Source organism: Hyperolius riggenbachi, chromosome 11, assembly GCF_040937935.1.
Source record: "Hyperolius riggenbachi isolate aHypRig1 chromosome 11, aHypRig1.pri, whole genome shotgun sequence".
In the NCBI taxonomy this organism is placed as follows: Eukaryota; Metazoa; Chordata; class Amphibia; order Anura; family Hyperoliidae; genus Hyperolius; species Hyperolius riggenbachi.
This window is the reverse complement of record NC_090656.1, coordinates 37650478-37663452: the sequence shown is the minus strand read 5'-3', so window position 1 is coordinate 37663452 and position 12975 is coordinate 37650478. Positions and strand designations below refer to the sequence as shown.

Here is a 12975-nt window from a genome sequence, read left to right as displayed (position 1 = left end):
TGTCAGTCACTATGGCACACAAAAAAAAAAAATAAAAAAAAAATCACAAGAACATTAGCTCTCAAAAGAACTGTTTTGGGGTGCTTTCAGCAACAAATATCAGCAAGGAGCAAGCTAACAAGAGCCTAACTAATGCTTTTCCTATCTCTCCAATGTCTCTCCCTTCTCTTACTAGCAGCATGCAGCAGACATGAGAACATGGCCGACGCTGCTGCCTTTTATAAGAGGGGGCAGGGGTCCAGGAGGGAGTGCAGCTTGATTGGCTGTCATGTGTCTGCTGTGATGTAGAGGATCAAAGTTTATCCCAATGATGAGGTATAGGGGGCGGGTTGAACTCGCTATGCGTTTGCAGTTCGCTGCGAACGAGAACAGCGGAAATTCTCGCAAACAAGTTCGTCGGCGAACCGTTCGGGCCATCTCTACCCGGGTGTCATCTTATAGGGCAGGTGCTGAAACTTCTGAGCCGGACTGGAGAATCTACGGTTGCGGCATATGGTAGGGGAGCTCAAAAACGTCCGTGGCAGCATCCCCGCTGTATGCAGCGACTGTCTGAAAGCAGCAAGAACGGTAGGCAGAGAAGAGAGGCAGAGAAGGCTGTATGGTAATGGGATACAAGGGCTGACCAGACGGGTGAAAGAGGCATCTTTGCGCTCCTGCTCTGATAGTCTTGGAGACAAGGATAGCTGACCAATCCAAGCAGGCTTTGTGTACAACAACCAGCCAATCACCAGTAAGGTACATCACTTGTCGTGATTGGTTGGTTGTTGTATACTAGGTACAAGCAGCACCAGTATCTGTACCTGTTTATACAGTATAACACAAGTACATATAGTACAGTATACAAATGTCCAAGAGTCAAGATGGGTAGTCTTGACTCTTGGACATTTATGGTGGTAGGGGTACGGCGAGTATATCCCAAAATGTATATTTTAACTGGAAAAGTTGGGTGTCGTCTCATACGCCCAGTCATCTTATATGCCGGAATATACAGTATTTGCAGTTTACAAACTACACTCTGCATTTTAAACTACTGTATGAAATAGAGCAGAGCTAATGACCCTTTGAGCTTCTATGCAGTAAAATCTTATCTGAAGTTGTCTTTCATTGTTTCTCTGATGTGTAAGTGTTAAATTAGTCAAATAGCTCAGAGAAGCTCTTTTGCATAGATAACAACTGTTTCTTAACTCTTCCTGTACTGGAAACAATATCATATCTGTGCTGCTAATGTTCTATTTCTTAGCTGTACTACACATACAATTCATGATATTAGAAGTTTATTTTCACTTCAGATTCCCTTTAAAGGGGAACTGAAGAGAGAGGTATATGGAGGCTGCCATATTTATTTCCTTTTAAGCAATACCAGTTGCCTGGCAGCCCTGCTGATCCTCTGCCTCTAATACTATTAGCCATAGCCCCTGAACAAGCATGCAGCAGATCAGGTGTTTCAGACTTTAAAGTCAGATCTGACAAGACTAGCTGCATGCTTGTTTCTGGTGTTATTCAGATACTACTGCAGAGAAATAGACCAGCAGGGCTGCCAGGCAACTAGTATTGATTAAAAGGAAATAAATATGGCAGCCTCCATATACCTCTTACTTCAGTTCCCCTTTAAGTATGTCTTGGTCATAATCACATTATTATTTATAAATGTTTCCATATTCATGAAACTGAGCAAAGCTATAATGACATGTAGATGAGACGATTCTATCAATGCAATTAATATATAATGTACAGAGCTTTTACTCTTGTCTCCAATGAACACCTCATCATCTATGGAATATTTTCATTTACATTTTCATGTAACAAATTCTGAAAGATGAAGTGAAACAATAAAATCCTCTTCCCACAGAACTATAAAAAATGGTGAGACCGGGGACATAATGTGCCCCGCCCACACTGTTACCCCCTGGATTAGTGAGTAGAAGGCGGGATCCTACCAAAATGTGTGTAAGATTGGGATAATTGGCAACCTATTGCAGTATAATTGCAGTACTGCAGTTCATCTTGATTTTTAATGACTGTATAAAATGATGTGACAATTGCATTAGCTAGGGCCAGGATTCTGGAAAAGCCACAGAAGTCCAGGCCTAGGGTGGCTGCTGCCCAAGGTGGCTTAATGGACATGGAAGGTGGGTTGCTGTGAAATATGGAAATCGGGAGCCAAACATTGCACAAGGAATCGGAGGAGAGTTGCTGTACGGGGAAGCTACATAAAAAAAGTGGGAATCACATGGAATGGGAGGAGAGTTGCTGTACGGGGATGCTACATAAAAAAGTGGGAATCACATGGAATGGGAGGAGAGTTGCTGTACGGGGATGCTACATAAAAAAGTGGGAATCAGATGGAATGGGAGGAGAATTGCTGTACGGGGATGCTACATAAAAAAAGTGGGAATCACATGGAATAGGAGGGGAGTTGCTCTACAGGGTTGTTAGCGGCATCTGTGCTAAAATTCATGCCAATAGCCATTAAAAATATATTTATTGAGAAAAATGTTGATCTTAAATGAATACTTATTTTGCTTCAGAAGAGTGGCATGACGTGTGCTCATAATCAAGCAGCACCTGACTTATAATGGCTGCACTCTCGGCAAATTTAAAGGCACAACATTTAGGCCTCCTTCTTCCCCTAGGAAAGGGGCAGCACAAGCAGTGCCTAGAAGCACCTCAACCGCACCCCATAAGGGGGAAGGGCAGAGAGATGCAGACCCACCCCCGGGCGTGGCCAGCGTTGCCCACAAACACTCCCCAACAAGGAAATAATCTCTCCCTCTTTCTGCAAATTTATGCACATGACGTGACTTGGGAGTGACACTATCAGGTCATTACAGTGAATAAAAGGGGAGTGACGATACCAGGAAAGGGAAGGAGAGCAGGGAGCGCTTGTCATTAGTCGAGGGTGCCTCCCCCACAATCAGGGGGGGGGGGGGGGGGAGTGCAGACAGCTTCCTTATCACCCGTGTTGTGTATTCAAGTGTTCAACAACAATGCCTGCTAGGAGAGGTGTGACTATGTTAACCAGCCGTCCTCCCAATCAGGATTCCAGCAAGTTTCCTAAAAGTGGAGTAACCCTTTACAAGTGTCCACCTATACTCCCTCAGTCACATACACATTAGCTGATGCTAGTGTCCAGGCAGGGCCAGGGTGTTCATAGAGGAAAAATGGGCAGTAGTCCAGGGCTCCGAGCTCCTTGAGGCCCTCAAGTCTGCAGACGTCATAATAACATTATTGTCACTACAGTATTAATATATAAAGAACCCCCTGTTCATGCTTTCACCATTTTACATAACACCAGGTCCAATGAATCTGTGATACTTGAATGTGCCTATTTCTTCCCCATAAAGCTAGGTTTTCCAAGAGTAAATGAGCAGTAAGATGCCGAGGAAAGAATGTGCAGATAGAATGTGTCTTTAAGGTACTACAAGGTTCTAAAGTGCAAAACAATTGAATAGGGCCCTCGAAACATCCACATATCTTGTGGGAGACGGTACGGGTTCAATGTGCGGCAGGCAGATGTTACAGAATATTAAACTGAAGTTACAAGGGTGTTTGAAAGAGCCGGGGAAAAGAATCACAAGCTAGCGATAATGGGTTGATCCTCTGAAGCCGTTATCTCTGCAGGAATCTAACAAGGCCCCCAAGTCACGCCATCATGGCTGCTATCAGCAATCCGCACCAGAGAGATCTCTCTCTCACATATCCTGCTGCTTCCCAGAGGCTTCATAGAAAAGCTTTATCCAGTACCGCAACTTTCTGCATTATTAAAAGCAAAACACAGGCAAGTTACATGTAAGCTTTATGTTGTCTTAGAGGAGCAGCTCGAGTTATGCATATTGATTTAATTACACATTATGTATGCCATCATTGTTGGGGTTGTATAACTATAGAGCTTTATGAGTCCATTAGGAACCAGGCATTTAGGAACCCTACTTCCTTTGCGTAGTATTTAATGTCACTGCAAAACTCTCACTTAAACTAGGACTCCAGTTTTGTTATTATAAATTGTTTATTCATATTACTGTCAAGATTTCTACTACTCTTGTATGTACCGTGACCTCAATAAACTGAGTTTTGTGATCCAAAAAAAAAGTAGGACTCCAGGGTAATCCAGTCTTCTACCTTTGAAAGGAAATCTCATCTGCAGTATAAACACAACTCCAGGATAGCTGTTATTTTGTAAAACGTGGTGCAGGAAGCAGTGTTGGGCCTGGTTTTCAGGGAAGGTAGGCTCACAAGGTGCCACAGACGTTGGGGTGCCGCCTTAGGCGCCCATACAAATTATGGCTGTATGGAGAAATATACTGTAGCAGCCCAATTTGGGTGCCCGCTATTCTATCCAGCATCCAAATTTCCCATTATAGCTGTAATTTGTATGGGGGCCATTCGTGGTACTCAAACTTCCGTGGCACCCGATATTTTTCGTTTTTGTGTAGCGAATGAGGTGCATATATCAGTGGGTTTGGCATCACTGGGGAAAGGTGGGTTAGACATCAGCAGGGGCAGGTGTCACAATTAGGCATTAGCAGGGGGGTGGTTAGACTTAGGCATTAGCAGGGGCTGTTGTCAGGATTAGGCATCGGCAAGGGTGGTTGTCAGGCTTTGGCATCAACAGGGGCATTTGTTAGGGTTAGGCATCAGCAGGGGCAGTTGTCAGGGTTAGTTATTGGCAGGGGGGTGGTTAGCGTTAGGGATTGGCAGGGGGTGGTTAGAGTTAGGCATCAGCAGGGGGGTGGTTAAGGTTAGGCATTGGCTGGGCGGTAGTTAGGGTTAGGGATCATCAGGGGGTGGTTGGGGTTAGGAATCAGCAAGGGGCAGTTGTCAGGTTTAGGCATCAGCAGGGGGTGGTTAGAGTTAGGTATCGGCAGGGGGGCAGTTGTCAGAGTTAGGCATCAACAGGGGCATTTGTTAGGGCTAGGCATCAGCAGGGGCAGTTGTTAGGGTTAGGCATCAGCAGGGGCAATTGTCAAAGTTAGATAATGGCAAGGGGGTGGTTAGAGTTAGGCATCGGCAGGGGTTAAGGTTGGGCATCGGCAGGGGGGCAGTTGTCAGGGTTAGGCATCTGCAGGAGCAATTGTTAGGGTTAGGCAACAGCAGGATCAGTTGTTAGGGTTAGGCATAGGCATCAGCAGGGGCAGTTTTCAGGGTTATTCATTGGCAGAGGGTGGTTAGGGTTAGGCATCGGCAGGGGGCAGTTGTCAAGGTTAGTTATCGGCAGGGAAATGGTTGCAGTTAGGGATTGGCAGGGTAGTGGTTAGGGTTAGGTAGAGAAAGGACTGTGTGAGAGTAGAGTTAGGTTTAGCTATAGTAAAATATTGGCAACATTTACCAATATTTTACTATCAGAATTAGCACTACGGTGGTAGTGATGAGCACAAATTTTGCATACCGTATATACTCGCATACAAGCCGAATTTTTGACCCCCAAGAAGGGGGCCAAAAGTTGGGGGTCGGCTTGTATGCGAGTCATGTTGGTCCGCGGGTCCCCCCCTCAGCTGGTCCGTGGGTCCCACGCTCCCCCCATGGCCGCCGCTGCTGCTATTACCTGCCCGCATCTTCTATTCCCCTCTCCGTGCTTGTAAATATTCACAGCAGCGCGCCCGGCGCTGCTACTGTGAGGAGGCAGGAGGCAGGAAAGAGTACGGCTTCCTGTTACTATGGGAACCGCTCTTTTCTGGCTCGTCACAGTAGCAGCGCCGGGCGCACTGCTGTGAATGTTTACAAGCACGGAGAGGGGAATAGAAGATGCCGGCAGGTAATAGCAGCGGCGGCGGCGGCCATGGGCAGAGCGGGGACTATACTAGCTAAACTGGGGCACTTTACTAGCTATACTGAGCACTATACTAGCTAAACTGGGGCACTATACTAGCTAAACTGGGGCACTATACTAGCTTTACTGAGCACTATACTAGCTATACTGGGGCACTATACTAGCTATACTGGGGCACTATACTAGCTATACTGGGCACAATACTAGCTATACTGAGCACTATACTAGCTATACTGAGCACTATACTAGCTAAACTGGGGCACTTTACTAGCTATACTGAGCACTATACTAGCTAAACTGGGGCACTATACTAGCTAAACTGGGGCACTATACTAGCTATACTGAGCACTATACTAGCTATACTGGGGCACTATACTAGCTATACTGGGCACAATACTAGCTATACTGAGCACTATACTAGCTATACTGAGCACTATACTAGCTAAACTGGGACACTTTACAAGCTATACTGAGCACTATACTAGCTATACTGAGCACTATACTAGCTAAACTGGGGCACTAGACTAGCTATACCTGGCACTTTACTAGCTATACTGAGCACTATACTAGCTATACTGAGCACTATACTAGCTAAACTGGGGCACTTTACTAGCTATACTGAGCACTATACTAGCTATACTGGGCACTATACTAGCTATACTCGGGCACTACCTACCCATACTGGGCACTTTACTAGTTATACTGGGACACACTAGGGGAATAAGGCGGCCAGAATTTCCTACCCCCGGCTTATATGGGGGTCAATCATTTTTCCCAGGTTTTTCAGGTAAAAGTTGGGGGGTCGGCTTATATGCGGGTCGGCTTATATTCGAGTATATACGGTATTCGTAATTTTGTATCTTAATTCGCAATAATGAGGCGAAATGGATATGTAAAAGTTCGAGTAAAATTGTATTTCATTTTGTTTGTAAACATCAATTAGGAACCATAATTTTGTGCAGACTTTAGTGGTTAATAGCAAAGCCGCTGTACATGCTATCCTCCACAAACTTGCTATGTAGGTTAAAGGATACCCGAGGTGACATGTGACATCATGAGATAGACATGGGTATGTACAGTGCCAGGCACACTAATGACTATGCACTGTTCCTTTTTTTCTTTCTCTGCCTGAAAGAGTTAAACATCAGGTATGTAAGTGGCAGTGCCTGTCTGAGTCAGAACCGGGTCAGACTACAGTTTGACCCTCACTGATAAGTAACTACAACTATAAAACCCTTTCCTAGAAGAAATGGCTTCTAAGAGCAGGACAGAGATAAAAAGGGTCAATAATTCATAGATTTTAGCTCTGGCATACTTCACTGAATGTGTCATTTAGCAACAATAAAACAGTAAAAACTTAAAAAGTAGATTTAAGTATAAAATAAAACTGTGGAATATCTTAAAAAGTCATTTTTAGGCGAAGGAATATAGATACAATTGTTTATTTCATTTGTTTATTTTCACCTCGGGTGTCCTTTAAGGGAAAGGTTGGGAACAAGGTAAAATAATTTTTCAAATAGTCCTTGTAGTTTTTGAGAAAATCTATTTTAACCACTTTGCATCCATACCTTGTTTCCCCCCAAAAGCCCTGATTCTGAAATAGTGCTATACTGTGTATTTATCAGTGAGGGTCACACTGTAGTCACTTCCTGTCTGAGTCAGGAGGACTGAGTTAGCCACTTACATACCTGATATTTAACTCTTTCAGACAGAGAAAGAAAAAAGGAACACAGCATAGTTATTTGTGTGCTAGGCACTGTACATACCCATGTCTATCTCATCATGTCACATGTTACTTCAGGTATTCTTTAATGTCTGCTCAGGGTCCCTTTAAAAGTGCTAAGGAAAAAATGGTTTTTATACTGTCATTTTTCTGAGTTTAAAACTCATTTTTCCTTTGCTTTTTTAAAATCGATTTTCTCAAAAAACTACAAAGAATTCACAAAACCTCTCATAAATGGCTTTATCACCTAAGTGATAAAAATAAGCTTATAGCACATTTACATGCAAAATAATCACTCAGGTCTCATTTGCACTTTGTGCGCTTCTGTCCGCTTTTTTTCAGCACATAATGTTAACAGATACATGTTGCTGAAAAAAAAAGCGCACAGAAGCGGACAGAAGCGCATTGGTGTGAATGAGCCCTCAAAGTAAGTTGTTCCTGATAAACTTAATTTAAATATTACTTTTCTTACCTTAATTTTTTCAATATTTTTGCTCTTTTGGGCGCTTAAAAATGTAACATAGATTAGCTGAAAACAGAGGAAAAGAGGTGAAAAAGCTTTGTGAATCAAGCCTAATGTATTTCTGAAAAATTATTTTTTAACTTGCTCCCAACCTTCCTCTTGACGTAGCAGTTTTGATGATGATGGCATGTAGGGGGTTGTGCTATTAACCGGAAAAATTATGCTGAATTACAAATGGGTTACACAAAATCAAATACAAATTGTTATTACGTATAGTGGTAATTTAAGTGAAATTTCACGTCATCGTATTCAGAAGATTACGATCATCATTATTTGGTGGCTGAGTGGGAACATGGGGGAAGAGTTCCCTGCCAAACAGGCTTAGAATCTATGGGAGGGGATAAACACACAATAGATGAACAGGATGATGTGTATATTCCTAGAAATGGGGGGGGGGGGGGGGGGGGGTCAGGGTGAACACACGTGGCTTGATAGGGTATTTGGCAAACACCATATTTTGTAAAGCTGTAAATGTTATAATAACCTTGAGAAAGTCTGCTCTGTATGAATAGCGCAAATGGTGGATCAGTGCATCACCAGGCCGCCTCCGAATGGCCTCCAATCAGAGGTGCGCTGAGCCACCCCAGAAACTGCAAACGCACCTTGAACCCAAACAGAAGCTCGGCATATACACCAAAAGCAAAGCTGTATGAATAGCGTTACAGTACACTATACAATCATTTTCATAGTGAGTTTGTCAGTGCCAGGCATTTGTTAACTAGCAGTCATATCCTTCCAAGCATGGAAAAAACAGATGTATTGTTTAAAGAATGACAAATTCCGAAGGAAAAAAAAAATCCTTGATAAAGTTATCCTCAGACAACTTGTCAATTTTTGTGAAATGCTGCCCTCTGGTGTTCCGACCATAAAAATAACTTTTTTTTTTTACCTGGTAGAGGCGCCTGAGGAGTCATTCAGTCTGATTCTGTGATTTGCAGAGACCTGAACACTGAAGCCCCCAGGTCTGTCTCTGGCGTGTATTGTTGGTGCCTTCACTATTATGCCTGCAAAACACCAAGCCATGTTATTATGTGCTGTCTGCACTGATTTCCATCAAAGGCCGTTCTGTCCAGGATTCCTGTTTTAACTGTCTCTAAATGAATTGGGAAGTCAGGCTGCAGGTTTAAAGGTTCCCTTGTCTGGAGGGTGAAACAATTGTTTCAGTGCTTAATTATAAGTTATACAATAAAAGGAGGGTAACATGGACTCAAAATGAAAGGAAACCACAAAAGAGAGGGTGGTCATAGCTGTCTAACCTGAAGGCGCGCAACAAGGATGCATGGGGCCCTCTTGACAAATCTTCATGAGGCCCCATGATGGAAAAAAAAACCTGCTCGCACGTCTCCATTTTACATCACCACGGGGTCGCTCCTTTCTCTTCACTCTGCACCGGCGTTCCTCCGTAGGGCCCCCATGTCACATGACATGCATCTGGGTCTTATGGATGAACGCTGGTACATGCTTCCGCAGAGGGAAGAGGAGAGATCAGAGCTGCATACCTCCCAACATTTTGAGATAAGAAAGAGGGACACTAAGGCCACACCCTTGATCACACCCCTAGTCGTGCATATTATAAGGATTTCATAGGAAAAATATGTTGATTGAAAATTCAAACCATACTGGTCCTTTCTATCCTGGTTAATTTTCCTTCATATTATCGTTTGAAAATAAGAAATATATCACTGTAAAGGATATAAATAACCTTTAGAGTATATTAACGACTTAAATACAAGCAGGCGAATTAAAACGTCCTGCTGGAGCCTCTTAATGAATCCAGGACGTTTTTATACGTCAAGCAGACTGCTGCTGCTGTGCACGTGCGTGCTCCCGTGCATTCACGTGCGAACAGTAAAAAAAAAAAACACACAACAGAAAAAATACACTTTTTTTTCCAAATAATATATTTTCACCATACTTTGTACTAGGGACATAATTCAAATCTTGTAATAACCAGGACAAATAGGCAGATAAAATGCGTGGGTTTTATGTACAGTAGCAGTTTATATTAAAACTATAGAGGATGAAATTGGAGAAATAGTGTATTTTTTCTTTTTTTTCCTTGTTTTTCCCTTTAAAACGCATAGAAAATAAAGTAATTGCTGAAAACAAATATCACCCCCAAAATGTCTAATTTGTGGTGAAATAAACAAGATATAGATCATTTCATTGTGATTAGTAGTGATTAAAGGAAACATCCAAGCTACAAAAAAAAAAAAAAAAAAAAGATCCACTTACCTGGGGCTTCCTCCAGCCCGTGGCAGTCCTGTGCCCTCGCCGCAGCTCCGGTGGCTCCAGGTCTTCTCCGCTGGCACAGCCGACCTCGCCAGATCGGGTTCCGGGTCGGCTTCTTCTGCTCTCCACCGTGTGGGTCACGTGGTCCCTCCGACATCATCAGGACGGTACTGCACGGGCGCAGTAGTTCTGCGCCTGCGCAGTACCATCCTGATGACGTCGGAGGAACCACGTGACCCGTGCAGTGGAGCGCAGAAGAAGCCGACCCCGAACCTGACCTGGCGACCAGGAGCCACCGGAGCTGCAGCGAGGGCACAGAACGGCTGCCCTGGGCTGGAGGAAGCTCCAGGTAAGTGGACTTTTTTTTTGTAGCTTGGACCATTCCTTTAAGCTATTGGCAAATGAAAGGGATGAGCACTGAAAGGTTAAAACCGCTCTTGACCGTTAGGGTAAAAAAAGCTTTGGGGTGAAGTGGTTAAAGACATTTTTTTCAGTCAAAAATACATATATTGGCATAGATCTGTACCTGAGTCCAGAAAGAGGAACAAATGAGGAAAAAAAGAGGGACAGAGTTTTCAAAGAGGAACTGTCCCTCCAAAAGAGGGACAGTTGGGAGCTATGGAGCTGCAGCGACTTAAAAGGCAACTGAAGTGAGAGGGATATGGAGGCTGCCATATTTACTTCCTTTTATCCAATACCAGTTGCCTGGCTGTCCTGCGGATCCTCTACCTCTAATACTAGCCATAGACCCTGAACAAGCATGCAGTAGATCAGGTGTTTCTGGCATTATCATCAGATCTGACAAGATTAGCTGCATGCTTGTTCCTTGTATGATTCAGATATTACTGCAGCCAAATAGATCAGCTGGACTGCCAGGCAACTGGTACTGTTTAAAAGGAAATAAATCTGGCAGCCTCCATATTTTTCTCACTTTCAGTTTAAAAGAGAACCTGAGGTTAAAGGGATATGGAGGCTGACAAGTTTATTTCCTTTAAAACACTGCACATTGCTTGGTTGCCCTGCTTACCCTCTGCCTCTAACACTTTAAGCTACAGACCCTGAACAAGCATGGTTGTTACAGGAGTGTGATTTAGACAGTACTGACCAGAATGATCAATAGGACTGCCAATATGGCAGCCTCCATAGTTCTCACCCCTCAGGTTCCTTTGAAGTGTGCACACTGCGCTGCTGCTCGGCATAAAGTGTTTGGTGTGTGTGTGTGTGGGGGGGGGGGGAGTGACGTGCCCCCTTGCTCCCCTCCTGACCCCTTACAGCAATAACGGTGAATATTGTTTGCCATAAATTATGCCATAAAAGTGACACATATATTGTTTTTTTTTTGGAGGGGGGGGGGGGGGCAATCTAGGCTATCTTTGGGTGATTTTTGGAGGAAACCTATACTTTAAAAACAAAATTGGTCAGTTACTTACTTACCGGGGGCTTCTTCCAGCCTCCTGAAGTCCTTGTGGTCCCTCACCGCTCTTCCGGGCTGCTCCATATAGCCACTGATCACCTCAGTTCGCCTCTTGCATGGCCCTGTGCAGTGTGCCTCTTCCATCATGGTCTCATGGTCGGGAGCATTCTGCTCTTTTGCACATGCGCAGAACGCTTCCGACTACAGGAGCATGAGGGTGACTCCCACCGAGAGGTGGTTGGGGGTGGATGAGGACTCACTGAAGGGGTTCATGAAGGAGTGGTTGCAGAGGTAGGATGAGAGCCAGGCCAGGGCGAAGTCATAAATGCCCATGGACTGGAGGAGTAGGGGATGGTCCACTGTGTCAAAAGCTGCTGAAGGGTCAAGGAGGAGGAGAATGGAGTATTTGCCTTCAGCTTTATCTAAGGCAAGATCATTGACCACTTTGGTGAGAGCTGTTTTGGTTGAGTGGGCAGGCCGAAATCCAGATTTCAGTGGGTCCAGTAGGGAGATGGCATTGAGGTACTGGGTCAGACAATTGTGAAGAAGACGCTCAAAGAGTTTTGAGGCAAAGGGGGGGAGGGTGATAGGGCGGTAAATGGAGAGTAGTGAGGGGTCGACGGTGGGTTTCTTGAACAGGGGTAGTACAGTGGCCTACTTGAAGTCTGAGGGGAAGGTGCTCATGGATAAGGAGAGGTTAAACAGGGCAGTGAGGACTGGGGCCAAGGCCAGGAACTAAGGATGGATTAAGTCAGACAGGGTCAAGGGGGGAGGTAGTGGTATGTGAAGTCTGCAGTAGGTGGTTGACTTCCTGTGGAAGTAGGAGTGAAGAAGGTGATGGGAGGAAAGGGTGGTGGAGGAGCTGGATGGGAGGGAGGTGGTAGATGAGGATTAAAGGCTGAATATTGGTAGCTAATCAGTGGCAGAGAGGAAGGAAACGGAGGGTGGACGGGGGTTAAGCAAGGCTTGGTGAAATATTCCTGCTTCGTATCAACAAGGGCAGTGTGGAAATGCAGCAGGTTAGCCTTGTACTGTAGGAAATCCTGCATGCACAGTAGCTGGTGACCGGCCTATTTGGCTGGCTTTCCTATACGGTGACAGGGGAGGAACAGCACAATGTGGAATGACAGCAATGGAACAGGAGGACTTCAGGGGGCTGGGAGAAGCCCCAGGTAAGCAGCAGGTAATTTTTTTTTTTTTACAATTAAGTTTTCCTTTCATTTATAGGCATTCTACGGGGGGGGGGGGGGGGATAGACATAAATGCAAAAATTAGACTTTTTTTCATGTTTTCCGCTTCCTAATTTTCACATGTCT

General features: G+C 44.5%; 1 long non-coding RNA gene across 7 annotated transcripts in view; it reads right to left on the bottom strand.

The window, feature by feature from the left end:
* Nucleotides 1–12975, bottom strand: part of LOC137538597 (uncharacterized) — an 887672-nt gene that overhangs the window by 785585 nt on the left and 89112 nt on the right. For 6 of the 7 annotated variants that reach the window (XR_011024839.1, XR_011024841.1, XR_011024844.1 and 3 more), the window contains one exon: nt 8903–9017. The exons of the other annotated variant lie outside the window; for it this stretch is intronic. This is a non-coding gene — a long non-coding RNA (uncharacterized lncRNA). The remainder of the gene's footprint in view (nt 1–8902; nt 9018–12975) is intronic. 7 annotated transcript variants of the gene reach the window in all.